The sequence below is a fragment of the Alexandromys fortis genome, unplaced genomic scaffold, assembly GCF_014885135.2.
Source record: "Alexandromys fortis isolate MF-2015 unplaced genomic scaffold, M_Fortis_MF-2015_v1.1 scaffold_14, whole genome shotgun sequence".
Taxonomy (NCBI): domain Eukaryota; kingdom Metazoa; phylum Chordata; class Mammalia; order Rodentia; family Cricetidae; genus Alexandromys; species Alexandromys fortis.
In genome coordinates this window covers 18,589,733-18,604,147 of record NW_026067910.1, presented here as the reverse complement: position 1 = coordinate 18,604,147, position 14,415 = coordinate 18,589,733, and positions in this window count along the sequence as shown.

The following is a 14,415-nucleotide window of genomic DNA, read 5'->3' as shown; positions in this document are numbered from 1 at the left end:
AGAGCATGGCCAGCAGGTCTCAAGGGACCCAGGTGAGTGCCAAGCACATCTCCCTCAACTCAGCACACATTCACTCCTTCAGCACTGATCTTTGATGACCCCTTACAACGTGCATTCACTGATTCACCCGAATGCAGTAGTGCTTGCTGAGTTTGCCCAGGTCTCTCATCAACATGGTCATCACAACCCTTCGACATGCAGGCCAGTTGACCTCAAGGGCAGGAGGTTACTGATTTGCATTCCCCAAGTCAGGACCCATTCCTGGATAACACAGACTTCATCGGGAGTAGCATAGTGGCTCACTTACATCCCGATATCTGGAAGAAAGGAGACTCCTGGTCTTCCACACAGGACTCCAAGGAGGATCGGATCTGGAGACGCTATGAGAATCTTCTCAGACCATTTAGCTCACCTTCCGTTTGGAGACAGAACTAATATCAAGAGATGAACTTGTAGATCCTAGGTCACAACGCTGACAGGGTCAAGGCCAGTGTCATCCTAATGCAACACCCATCTTCTGACAGGGAAGAGAAAGCCAGCGTGGGTCTAATAAACCCATGGATATAGTCAGAACATCAGCCACACAGGGGACAGCAGCCCCTCATTAAAGGCTCTCTACAGTTGACCCTGGAGTAAGGCCAGATCATGAACAATCCGTCTTCCAAACCATACCTGGAGAAATTAGGTCAAGTCACAATACAGGAGCTACTGAAAACCATCAGAGGCACAGGCCATATCCTCAGCTGGCTGACCTCTGGTCACTGTATGAGACCTAGCCTCTGAGCCCCTCTACCACCAGGCAGGCAGCTCTGGGGGCAGGGCCTGATGTGAGGAGCCCTGCCCTCCACCACCTTGCCTCCAGTTTCAGGTTTTACTGCAAGGGCATTAGGGGCTTATGAAAGGTGGCAGATGGTGGCAGGCTAGACAGGCAGGAGAGAGGCGGTGAATGAAATTCTTTGTTTAAGGAAGGCGCAAGCCGCGCGTCAGCAAGCCCAAGAGAAGCATGTCATTTTGCTGGAAATGCGATTTTCCCTAACAAGTACAGAATCCTACATGACATGTTGAAAAGTGTATCTCTTTGAGAAGCCGCTCTGTATCTCAGAGGCATCGTCAGTACGGCACCCGTGTAATGTGGCAGTTGCCATGGCAACACCTCGTTTTCCATAGACAGGAAAATCAGAGTGGCTAAGTCGATTGAGAGGACCCAAATAACATCTCGAAGGCAGGCTGAGATGCTGCATCGGCTTTTGCATTCCCAGCGCCTGGGATGCCATTGTGGGGCAAGTAGCGTACTATATGTACTTCACAGAAAATCCCCAAGCTGATAGTCAGAGGCTCCTCATTGGTCAGGGGCCGGGAGATAATGGAATCTGCCCAAAGCCACCCAGAAAGGCAGTGACAAGGCCAGTGTGGCCAGACTGCCACCTCCTCCGGCAGAAGTACTCATGGCAGGGATGCCCGTCGTTCTCCTCCCTACAGTGTCTTCAACCATCACAGCTTCTATTATTTTCCTACTTGCCCTTAAGTTAGACAGAGCCCTCAGCACCAGGCAACAGCAGCCAAGTTAAATCAAAACATGTCCCAGCATCTCCCCACAGACACAGACTGCCCTCAATATGCGCCTGTCGACACAGTTGCTTCCAATGTACAATCCCCAGCCCAGAGAATGAGGCTTCCCAGAGAAGGAATTCTACCCAGGGGAGTAGCTCTAAATTCGTATATACTCCTGAGGGCCTTCCAAATATAGGAACAGTGCATGGCCTTGTAACCCGGCCATAGTGTCCCAAAGGTAAGATACTGACCTCAGCATAAACCCACACGGGCATGCAAACACTGGCTACAACAACAGCTCTGCCCACACACCAGGGCCAGTAACACGGACCCTCTTTATGTGGTATCCCCATGTAGCCACTCTTACCCCTTGGCACAGGGTGGCGTCGTCTAGGAGGGCTGGGGTCAGGATGCATTAAGGCAAGCAGCTTATTTTGTTCATCACAGAGTTTTGAATCTACTCAGTTGACCCCCAGAGTCCTCTGGTCTCCTTTCCCCACACCCGATGTTCAAGGCACCTCTCAGAGTTTTGGGTTGTTAACCTCACCCTCCCTCCCAGGAGGAAGCTGGCAGCCAGTGCAGGGTAGGAACAAGAAAAGTATGCAGGCTGTTCTTTAGTCTCCAAATATAAGTTTGAGTAAAGGGTGGGGGAGTTACAATGGTGGGGGGAGGCACCTGTCCCCCTCAACTTCCCAGAGGAAAAATTTCATAGAACTGTCAGACATGTAATAGAACTGTCAGAAGTACAGGAAACCAGCTACACAGATTACAAAAACATATGTCAGAGACCTATTGGTTTCGTGACAGTGTGAAAAATCACAATTTCCCCATCAAGATAGAAAATAGAAACAGAGGAAAGCCAGGAGCACTTTGGCATCTGTCCTCTGACAGCAGCAAACCTAACCCACCGAGCTGGGGCTGTGTCGCAGAAGCAGGTCCAAGTGATGGGAGATCAGCCCCATGGCAGTGCTGAGCCATCCTGGCCTCTGCCCCTCCGACCATCACCACCAGGAAGAAGCCCTCAGTCTTGTTTGAGACCTTCCGCACTAGAAGATGGGAGTATGAGGGTCAGGATTCCTCCTTTGCTCCCACCTCTGGCAAGTCAGTCTCCTCCAATGCTAGACCTTCAAGCTTCTGAGAATGCCTGGTGAGGATGAGGTCATGTGCCAGTCAAACTGGCCACAGGGTGGCAGAAGGGCTCTCAGTAGTATTGGGCTACCTTCTCTCCCTTTGAGATCACAGGAAAGCTAGTGTGGGCCTGGAGTTAGAGGAAGTGAGGCGGGTCAATCAGACTGCAGAGCTAGGAAGGTTCTCCACTCTCTCCCGCTCTTCCTGCCTTGCAACTCTCTCTAGCGTTCCTTTTTTTTTTTTTTAATTATTTTTAAGTGTGTGTGTGTGTGTGTGTGTCCAGTGTCTGGGGGTGCCCAGAGAGGCCAGAAGAAAGTTCTAGATGCCCTAGAGCTAGAGTTAGAAGCAGTTTTGAGCTGCCTAGTGTGGGCATTGAGAACCAAATTTCTGGTCCTCCTGAAAAGCAGCAAATACTCTCAACTTCTGAGCCCTCTCGTTAAACCCCTAGAGTCCCCAATTTTTCTAAGAAGCTCCAGGTTCCAGGCTTCCTTTGGTCGTCTTGACAGAAGCATTATCTTGCCAGTCAGAGGCAGAGAAGGGACATGTTTAGAGTGCCCATAGGACATCTTGTGACAGGGAACTACATTACAGTCTATAGACCTGGTTCAAACCCAGATTTGTTCATTTGATTTCAACCCAAGCTCTGCATACTTGTTGGTCCCTGTCTCCTTAAGTTCTCATGGAGGAAAAAAAAATCACAAGCTTTTCTCCCCTGGGAGGAGTTTACAATATACCCAACATGCATTCTAGTTCCCAGGAAACTGCAATTCTGAGGAATGGCCCTGCTCACGGCACTTGCCCATGGCTCCGTCTGGGTGCTACATGCCATCATTTAAAGGCATTTCTATCGCAAACTTCCACTTTCATGCTTGGCTCTTTGATTCTTGAGGCATTTTCAGCGTATGCGTCTGGGGGTCCCCCAGGAAGCATAAATCCAGATGGAATCCAATGTCCAGGGAACACGTCATAGCGGTGTACATGCCAGAGAAAGTCAAGCCTGAGAAAGCCCATTGGACCACAGCATGGGGCTGACGCCAGGTGAGGGAGATACAAATCTATCAAGGTGGTCAGAACACATTCCTCCTCTCCCTGCTGTACTCGGCCCCACTGGAGGACAGATGTCCCTGGAGCTCAGGGGGGGTCACGAGGGCTGTACTCCCGCCCTGGAAAATCTCTAAGGTCACTGGATGGTGGTACCCTAACTCCCACGTGGTCCCTCAGCCTACAGTGCTGTTCTCTTCCGTTCTTATTGGCCAAACTCAATAGTGTCTGCCTCCAGGCAGCCCCTTCTGGCTCTTGGCTCTCTCATCCTGACTGGGAAGAAGCCTGGTTTCCCACATTATTTCTGATGTTTTATTCCAGTAGCCGAGTCAGAGTCCTTGAACACTGCTGAGTAATAAGGAAGCCTAAGTGACTCAGGGGTGGCAAGGATCTTAGGATTTCTGCCAGTCCCAGAGCAGCTCTCCTTTCCTGTCACAAAGCCCCTAGTAGAGGTGCTATACACAAGCCGGGTTCACAGATGGCACACTCACGCTATGGTCAGAATGATGGTGTCATCATCAGAATGACAGTGGCATCTGCAGGTACCTGTGCTGATGCTGTCTGAGCCCATTCCCAGGGTACTGGAATCATATACAGTAAGTGCCAGGATCAGACATGCACTCCGGGCCCCTCATGATGCTGGTTCCAGAAGGGCACGTTCAGGAAGCAGTCCCCATCAGTGAGCAGGGTTGGCACTCTTAATCACCAACCATCAGCCCTAGTAGGGACATCCGTACCCATCTCTACCTACCAGTTGTGATTAGTGCGCTACAGGGAAGCGACTTCCCAGCTTGGCGGGGTAAAATTCCTCCCAATCCTCTCAGTGGCTAAAGCAGATACTGTGGCTACCAGATCCCCCAATCTGGCTGCTCCTGACTGTGAGTGTCCTTGTCTGACATGCTCTGTACATATCCAGCTGCTCACCTGTGCAGGTGCCATGGCACCGTATGCAGGCCAGGAAGACTCCATTATACCCATAGGAAACTAAGGTCCGTGTGAGATATTCACTCCAAACCTGCTAGGAAAGAGGAAGCCTCATCTAGGGTCACCTCAGCTCTCCTGCCGTTCACCCCAGCTCCCTATCCGAGTATCCATCCCTAAAGACACTTTCTCTCCTTTTCACCAAGATGTCCATCCCTGAGATGACAGCACCCTCACGACATTCTGTGAACTGAGTTTATCTCCCTTCCGCCTCTCCACCATCTCTGCTTCCCCCATCATCAGGAAAGGCATCGTGCTGGATCCGGATGTTCAGCTAATAAATATGTATGGAGGATTTTTATTACTTAATAGTTGTAAGGTTAATCGTTGTGGTGAACGCCTATATTTAATGTGTCAATGGAGCTTCAAAATGCCAGAGTGAATAGCTCTAACACACATTAGTTCTACTTGTGAATCCACAAATAGGAACCTTGTCAGAAAAGTATTCACATCGAGATCAGTATTGATTTTAGTCCTCGGGAAAGGCTCTGGACTGTGACAGTTTAAAATGATAAATGTCCAAAGAATTAGTTGCCCATATTGATAAAAAGAAGTAGATATATGGCTGACAGTCTTGGAGGAGGCGTCGTCATGGAGAGTGGGCAGCGCATCTAACACAGCTGGGACTCAGAGCTAATCTCCCCTTTGATCCAGGAAGATCAGGGTGATCTGGCCCACCTTCTTGTAGAGGGCTTGAAGTGATTATAAAGGAGGGGCTCTCAGAGGGCAGGAGTCAGTGGCACAGTGCTACGGCAGAGCACCTGAGGCAATTCACCTAGATAGAGAAAGAAAGGGTTTATTTGGTTCACAGTTCTAGAAGAGCCCATCAAAGATCTGCAGCTTTACTGCTTTTGTCCCTCATGAGGATGCTAAATGACAATGTCTGGAAGTGTGTGCTGGTGTACACTGTTCACATCGGGAGCCAAGAAGAGAAAGATAATGAGGAACATTGAAGCCCACATCAAGGACATGTTCCCCATGAGAGAAGAGCCTCTCTCAAGCCTCCACTTCCCAGAAGTTCCCTGTGTCCACAGGTATCATCACCCTGACAATTAAGCCTTTAGCACATGAGGCATGGTAGGGAAAAGAGAAGGTCATTCAACCCATCATACTGAGCACACTCAGTCACTCCAAGGACCCTCCCTGCTCTGAGAGTCTACCATATTTATAGGGCGTCATTCCTCCTTTCCAAAGTGATTCGGCTCTTTCTACAAATTCCCTTGCTCAACAATCTTTCACGGTTCCCTACTGCCTAAGGACCGGGTTTGATCCTTAGCCTGAGCAACAGAGCTGGGCCCCACGTAGGGCTTCTTCTTCGGCCCCTCTCTCCTCATCTATACGTAGGCGTCCACCTCTCACTTGCCACCAGGACCTGGCTGCCCTCTCTTTGCAGAGCCCTTAGGACCAAAGCTTTGTGGACACAGCCCCGGCCTAAAGGTACCTTTGTGCCTGTTCACCCTCATCCAAAGAGTTGTCTGTTCTGTATCTCCCAGGCCCTGTGCCAGCACTGTAGGGTCCTAATGGTGTCTGAGCTCCCCAGATTTCATAAGGAACTCAGTGGCGGGATCTGCCAGCAGGCAGTCACTTTCTGGAGATGTTTCCACCAAGAAGATACACCCAGAGATTTCTTTAAAATAGCGACTCAAGAGGGCTGAATTCAGAAGTCATGACCCACCCCCACTCCCAAGGTCCCCTCTGGGCTGGTTAGTTTTGACTTTCACCTTGACAGAACCTAGAATTAATCTAGATCAGATTGTCCCATGGGCCTGATGTGGGAGATTATCTTTATTGTTAATTGACATAGCAAGATAAAACCCATTGTGAGCAATACCTTTCGCTCTGTAGGAGATCCTGAACTGCTTAAGAGATGAGAAAGCCAGCGGAGAGCCAAGCAAGCAGGCGAAGGCAAATATTTTCTCTCTTTCTTCTTAACTGTTGATGTGACGTGACAAGTTGCTTGAGTTTCTGTCTTGACTTTGCAGGAGCGACGGACTATGGTCTGGAACTCGACGCCAAATAAACCTGCTTCTCCCTTTCATCGGGTATTTTATCACAACAGAATGGAACTGGGACATCCTCATGTCCCTTTTCCCTGGCTATGACTGCTGCTCAGTGGGGGAGGTGGGAGGGGAGATCAGTTAGGCTCTAAGCAAGAAACAAGGCCTCCTGGGAGCGTGGAGCACGAAGAGGGCAACGTTCTTCTCCCTAGACCAGAGGTGTCTCAAACTGGAAGAGAAAGCATTGAGAACTGTTGCTCCTAGACAAGGAACCTGCCTGCTGCTCTAGCAGGACGGCCAGGCTTAGCTGAGCTGAGGTGATGAGTCCCACCAGCCCTCCTGGAGAGGCCCAGGAGGTGGCTGTTAGACTCCGGAAACCCAGCAGCTGGTTCACTCCACAGAACTAGTGCATGGGCCCAGACCACAGCCTGAACAACTAGGCTGGTCCTGGCAATCAGCGCATACCTGGTCGCTTCATTTCTACCCAGATAGATGACCATGAGGACAGGCGGCCTTTGCTCTGTTAGAAGGCCAGCTCCGGCTCCACAAACTTCTGGGAATGCTTCCTGCTCATGAGCCATCTATGGAGACAGGCCATTAGAAGATTTCCAAGGAAATCTTCCAACAAAGGTCCAGGGTGAGGACTGGCCAGAGAGAAGGGGAGCAAGACCAGGATTGCTCTGCCCCCAGGACTGGAGATAAGACAGCATGCTAGCCATGACCTTCCACAAAGACAGGCTCTAGTTGTTTGCGTCCTGCCTGTCTTTCAGTTCCAGGGGGAGGAGGGGACCCGACGTGGCCTTGATTGGGATACCTGGATGAGGCCTTGGGAGATGTCAGAGTCAAATCACTCACTACACAACCACAGAAACCAAGGAACAGAAAAAATAAGCCCCTAACATAACATCACACAGACCAGCAAATCTAAATCATGACTGTCTTAGTTAGGGTTTCTATGGCTGCAAAAAAAAAAACATGAGCAAAGCAACCTGGGGAGGAAAAGGTTTATCTCACTCACCCTTCCATATCATAGTTCATTATCAAAGACAGTGTGGGCAGAAACTCGAGCGGGGAAGGAACCTGGAGGCGGGAGCTGATGCCATGGAGAAAGAGAAGAGAGGGGGAGATGCAGGGCCAGACAGGCTAAGACAACCACAGAGCCAAGATGGAGGGCAACAGAAAGACTGAAACTCAACAAATCCGGTGCAGGACTGGTGGGACCCACAGGGTGAGATCCATGCCCTTACCCGGAAGGATTTTCTATGGCAGGAGTGTGAGCATGTAGTCAGGTAGAGCACGGCTCCACATTAGAGCTCCATGGCCAGCCTGGGCAGGAGCAAACACTTGGGGAGATGGCTGAAGCTCACAATGAATAGAAGAAGGAAGCCGCATGGTTTGTAAGCAGGAAAAAGCTGAGTGTCCAGAGAGCCCAGGATGGAGCCCCTGCAAGCCCAGGGAGGACACCCCAGCCGCTGTGTTTCCAGGGCTCTCCTTGCTCCCTCTGCATCTGACTATTGCTCTCCTCACTCTCCAGTCCCCTCCTGCTCAGGCTCAGCCATTTTACTGAAGGGAAAAAAAGCTGGGGAGTGAGGAGACAGTGATCAAGACGAGTGACCCTGTCTAGGCCTCTGAATCTCGTCCATTGCCTTCTGAACCCTCGAACCCTGCAGAAAGAAGACACTCCTCATGTCTGCTTTCGTAGAACCCTGGTTGAAGAACCAATGAAAATAAAGCAGTGTGCTTTGCTTAGCTGATGAATGGTATATCAGACTCCTACCCACTACCCCTTACCTCCTTCCCAAAACTGCTAGTGAAACCCAAGGGACCATGGAACACAGATTTGGAAACTAATGGTTTCATCCATCCCCCTCATTTTACAGCTAAGAGAATGGAGTTAAAAAAGAGGGGCAAGCCTTGTTCCAAGCCACAGGACTAGTCAAGAGAAGCATTTAAGACTCGGGACACTGTTGGAAAGAAAAAGGCTAATCATCCTTGTGCCATGATCAGAAAACCACAGTACATCCAAGTGTGGACAGAAGACCCAAGGCCCGAGAACTGCTCTTGTCCCTGAAGGGAAGACTTCCTTTGTCTTTCCTCTCATCCTTTTAACAATCAGTAAATATGGTCCCATTTCTCTCCCAGGCACAGAGCCCAAGCCTCACTCCCCACTTGCAATTACCTTGTGATAGATGTTGGTGTGGCCGCTGAAGGCATCTGCGTAGTGGCTTTATGGTCATTTTCCAACAGCCTACACCTCTTAAACTCTCTTGTGGGAACAGGTGAAGGTGATTATGCAGATGGATGGACCCCCGTGTGATATTATGTCAGTGAGAGAGATAGAAGAGCCACGGATGAGAGAACTGCAGACAGGCTCAAGTACCATCAGGTGGAGGTGGCGAGGCTATGCAGAAAACAGGGACCTGGGCAGGGACCCGGCGCTCCCAGAGCAGCACCGTACACAGACGTGCATTTGCACATGCATGCGTGCACGTACACGCTTTCCTCCTCTGCCTCTCTAGCTAGCTGTCTGGCCGCAGTCAGACTCTCTTCCCATGGAAATGTGGAATGTCAGCCACTCTGTTGAGGTGCCAGGAAGACAGGTCTGGCTGAAGGAAAGGCACCTAGGACCCAAAGAGGTCCTGCCTTCAGGCTGCCTCAGTGGGGACGGGAGAACTGAGTTAGGTTCAGACACAAGGCCTTGAAGGGAAGTCCCTGGAGACGGGACACTCCAATGCATACTAGACAAACATGATGTCAACACATGTTGTTGCTGATGTGGTATCCCTAGGCAGCTGCTCGGGATGGGCTCTTGGCCTTGAGTTTCTCTGCAGATAGCATAGAATGGAGAACGAAGCAATTAAGCTGACTTCTGGCAGAGTGGGGGGGGAGGTGTCTACATGACCTCTCCTTTGGGTTCTGAAGTAACAGCATTGTTTCATGACAGCCCTCCAACAGGAGACTTGTCGCCTCTTTCTCAGGGCTGATTTCCCTAACATCCTGCTCTCAGCATAAGCCAAAGGTGGCAACAAAGTGATTCTACCAGCAACAAACACACAACACAGTAGGAACTGGCTGCAGACAAAGTGAAGATGGAGTACAGCTCTCCTGGGGAATAGAGAACCCCAGCACCCCACACAGACCTCTTTCAATCCAGAGAGTTTACAGTCATCATTTCTGAGAGGAACCAGCAGGGAAGTGCACTGTTCCCTGCAGAATAGAGCTGGGTACTTATTCGAACACCTGCCAGGCAGGAAGTGCGGATAATATGTGGAAAGGCACATACTACTTGGCATATCTGTATCTATGCTGGCTTAGAAATGGGTTGAGCCTACGCCTTCTAAGGAACAGCCACCAGGACCTGCAGAAATGGGGAAAAGCCCCTGAAGGGCAGGGATGCCATTATCTTTGTTACATAGGTTCATGCCCCTGTGTCTAATGTAGGAACACATGAGTCCCAGTATCTGCATCTTCCAAAGCCAGGACAGAATGCAGATAGGAGTGTGTACTCTCTTCTGATACAGGACCAGGAGACTCAGCCACTTCTATCCCCAGGCTTTGTAATGAGAAGCCATTGTAGGCCACAGGGTCAGGCACTGTCCTGAAGATCATTTTTTGCCATCTCCAGACCTCACAACAGGTCTGCAGCAGGAGGCAAGGACCTCCATTTTATGAGAGGAAATCCAACCTTTTGTGATATGCCACCAAGGTCCTTCAGTCACATTAAACATCCTTGTCTTATCACCCTCTCATCTGAGTGGTGAATTCCTTCTCATCCTCCAGGATCCTATTCAGGTGCCTCTATAAATAACCAAATGGGCAAGTGGGCCTGCCTCTGTATATTCTGGGCCACCACCCTGTTACCATAGTCTGGACATTCATCTAGGCAGGAACTCCTGGTAGCATTTAAATGTGTACCACGGAGTCTCCGGAGAAGGTGAAGTGGTATCATCTTGCCCATCAATTCTGCAGAAAGGAGGCTGGAAGCTTCTTGCAGAAGCCCAAATTTGCATAGTGAGAAGGAAGTGGATTTAGAAGGTTAGGGGTGAGGTGGAGAACCACCAAACCCATCTGCCCTACTCTTTCCCAGTCCTGAAGAAGACACCAAGGCTCCATAGGCACAACTCAGGTGTCAGAGGATAGGTAAGGAAGGGCCGTGATCCAGATGATGGAACACATCTGTCCAGCCTGGGAAATGAAAGCATGGACCACTGGTACCAGGAGAGGATGGCTCCGTTGGTCCTCCAGGGCACTGTCTGAGATGGGGGAGGGGCAAAGTGAAGCTGATCATTGGCCCAAAGATCTTCCCTGGACACCCCAGAAAAGAGGAGTCTCCAGCAGGATAACGGATCCTAGTCAGTCAGAGCAGTCAGCCATGGGGAATGACTAAAGCAAATGCAGAGCCGAGGAAGAAAGACATTCCTCCTACCATCCATGGAGACTGCTGGGGCCTGGTACTGAGGCTGCCTGCACCAGGCATGGGAGCTCCCAGCAGCTGAAGGAGTCACACCACAAGCCGAGAGCTTTCGCTAAGCCAGTTAGTAAAGACAGCAGAGGGAGTAGATTAAAGCAGTGTGGCAAGGAGAAAAGGAAGGGAAAAAAAAGAAAAGATAGGCTTGGGCATAGAAAGTTAAGTCTTAGAAGCAGGCCCCAAGGACAACAACCAAGAGTCCCTCTCCTGCCAGCCGCCACTGCTGACGTACTCAGAACCTCCCTGTAATGACACGAGGGCCTTCTGTTAGGCCTAGCTGATGTGAGTCACTGGGAGAATCTTTAAGAAATATCCATCCTTGTGGAGGGGAGTCATATCCCCCAAATGGTATAGTCACAGGTAATCATCCTTATTCAAGTCCATAGGCACAACTTGTGCTCATTCAAGTGACCCTCAGTAAATGCAGCAGGGTACGCAAAAAGGGCATGAAAGAAGGAGTTGGGCATGGGGCTTGTTGATAAGAAGGTGTTCAGCAGAAAGGTAAGAGGGATACGAGAGGATATTAAAGAGGTATGATCAAAGTTGAAAAAAATAATTCAAGGACTATCAGCTCAGAGCCTGTTCCAGCCTGACAGATCCCCATGGAGTGTGGGCTGGAAGCTGATGCTGCTCAAGTCCCTGTGACGCCCACGTGTGCAGCAAGCTAAGAAGCAGAGAGTAACCATGGCTCTTGCCTAGCTGTCTTCGAAGTTGACCGTGACGGCAGCAGCAAGCAGCAGGAGTTGCCAGAACCGCAGGATTTCAGCCCCACCCATCAGCCACAGGATCGGGTACCCAGGACATGGGTCCCAGGAACCTGTTTGAGGCAAGATGGGATGTGAGAAGGGCATGGAAGATGATGTGGCGGACTGCAGGGCAGGAGAGTGAATGAGCAAGGAGCCCAAAGATGCTCTCTAGACAAGTTTCAGGTCTCCGACCCCTCATCCACTTCATGGCTCCTCTCCCCGGTTCCCCAGCTCCTGGAAGACTACTAGGCACGGAGCCGCTCAGAGAGCTGATGGTCCTTTGAGACAGTGAGTGCTACATACACAGTCTGTTTCTTTACTCTTGGTTTCCAGATTCCATCGGGCTGAGCCGTACTTCAAGTGGCCCCATTAACCAGCCCTGGTTCAATCGGCTGGGCTTCTTGTAGCACCACACAGGTGGAAACCAATGGTAGATAATAACTTCTTGTCGCCAAGCCACAGTTACCCCAACTGCCCATAAAAAAGAAGATGACAATGGAATCTTCTACATTTCAAAAAGCCAAGCCTGCATCCTTGTGCAGTTCTGGAGAATGTGGGTGGCAGGTGCTGTACTAGGAACCGGGGTGGGGTGGGGGAGGGGGGACAAGGCAGGACAGGTAAAGAAAGAGTCCTCCTGCACCAAAAGATGGATCATGTGAAAGAGTCCAGGAACTGAGGCAGGGAATCGATGATGACCAAGGTCCCCAGCTACTGGGAGTCTCAGAGAAATGCAGCTTGCAGTGGCTGAACTCCCAGAACTGGCATTTACCCAGCAGCGTCTTGCTGTGCCGTAGATCCACAGGCTTCCATGAGAGAGAATGGGTTAAGCCCACAGCCGTGGAAGCATGCACTAGAGAATTCATTTGCCTGTGCCCAGGAACCTTAACTGTGTTTTACAGGTGAGGGATCTGGGGTTCTTGGGAGCGGGAGGGTGGGGGTAGCATGATTTGGTCAAGGTCACACCAGAACTTGTGTTCCAGGGACAGCTGGAAGGAAGCCACAGGTCAACAGAAAGAGGACCTCTTTCGAGAGGCAAGGCTGTAAGAGCACACGAGGAAAGGGAATGTTCTTTCTAAATGCTTTCTTCCCAAGTGTCATCTTTTCAACTATTTTTAAGGTAATAGGTCGATAGGAGAGTTGTTTTGACTGCGGTGAAAAATATCTGTGAAGGAAACAAGCCTGGAACACACAGCACAGGCAAGAAGAGGGACTATAGCTCCCCCTATCCCAAACATACCCTTTGCAATGCTCACAACCCACCCAGTCCCACAAGCCCCACCCCAGGATGCCCCCTGCTGATGGATGTCTATAGTGCTTGGCTCTAGGAGCCCCCTAATCTCCTTTTACAGCTCCCAGACCCACTTCTGTGAGTCTTGACAGCTCCCTGTCTAGACTGCAGACTCCTAAAGTCTTAATTGCTCTTTCATCAACAGAAAAGGGCGGCTTCTTCTCCAAGCAGCCAACCACTCAGCCAGTCCTTGTCAGGCTCCTGCCGGGTACCAGGCTGTGCCAGGATTCAGGATGTCTGAGGATTTGATGGATCACCTGGGGTCAGAGGAGGAGAGTCCTGCTCTTTCGGATGTTGCTGGGATGGGCCTCTGGCCAGATGTGAGGCTTTCAAAAAGGAGGAGACCCAAGCTGGGTGCACTGACTTGAGCCCATAATCCTAGCACTCACACTGCAGAAGCTAAGGCAGGAGTTCAAGGTTAGCCTAGTCTGGTTGGTGAGACCCTGTCTTAAAGCAAACATACACAGAAAGAGAGACCCAAGTCCTCAGAGTGCTATACCAGCCCAGAGAGGGAAAGTGGCAGGAATTTGGCTGCACGGTGCCTCTGCATAGTCCCAAGGTAGAGCAACCGCCAGCACTGTAGACTGACACCTGGCCCCTTCTCTGCTGGACCTAACTAGGCTATTTCCACTCTTTGCTCCCTGGAGGGGTGGGGAAGACATGATTAGTTCCTGTCCTTGGGGAGTCTACCCCTTGCCTTACAGGGACTAGCTAGTTAAGGGTCGAGTTTAGCTCCTGATTCACAGGTCCAGCACCCAGGTGACTGGCTATGTTCTCCTTGTCCCACCGTCTAGTCCAGCCCCACTCTGACTCTGAGCTCTCTGGGTAGCACCAGGGGCAAAGCAGTGGACCTGGGGCCCAACACTGCCTACTATACTACCCAGCCCCCCCCCCCAACAATTTAGTTATCACAGTCTGGCTCCACAGCCTCTAACTGCCCTGTGGTGTTCCTGTGTCCACTAGGGAGACAAAGACAAGGATCTGAAAGCATACCCTGTCCCCAAAAGACGTTCTCTAGGGTTCAGTGAGACTACATTACCCCTTTGTGTTCCTTGCTATAGAGAAGAGCCCTCCTTTGTCATTATTCTGGAAGGATGACTCCCTTGGGGCAAGACTCTGAGTCGTCACAAACAAGATCGGCAACTTGAGAGTCATTTATTTATCACACAATTGCCTAAGTGCCTCTGGTTTAAAAAAAAAATCATCGATTGTATG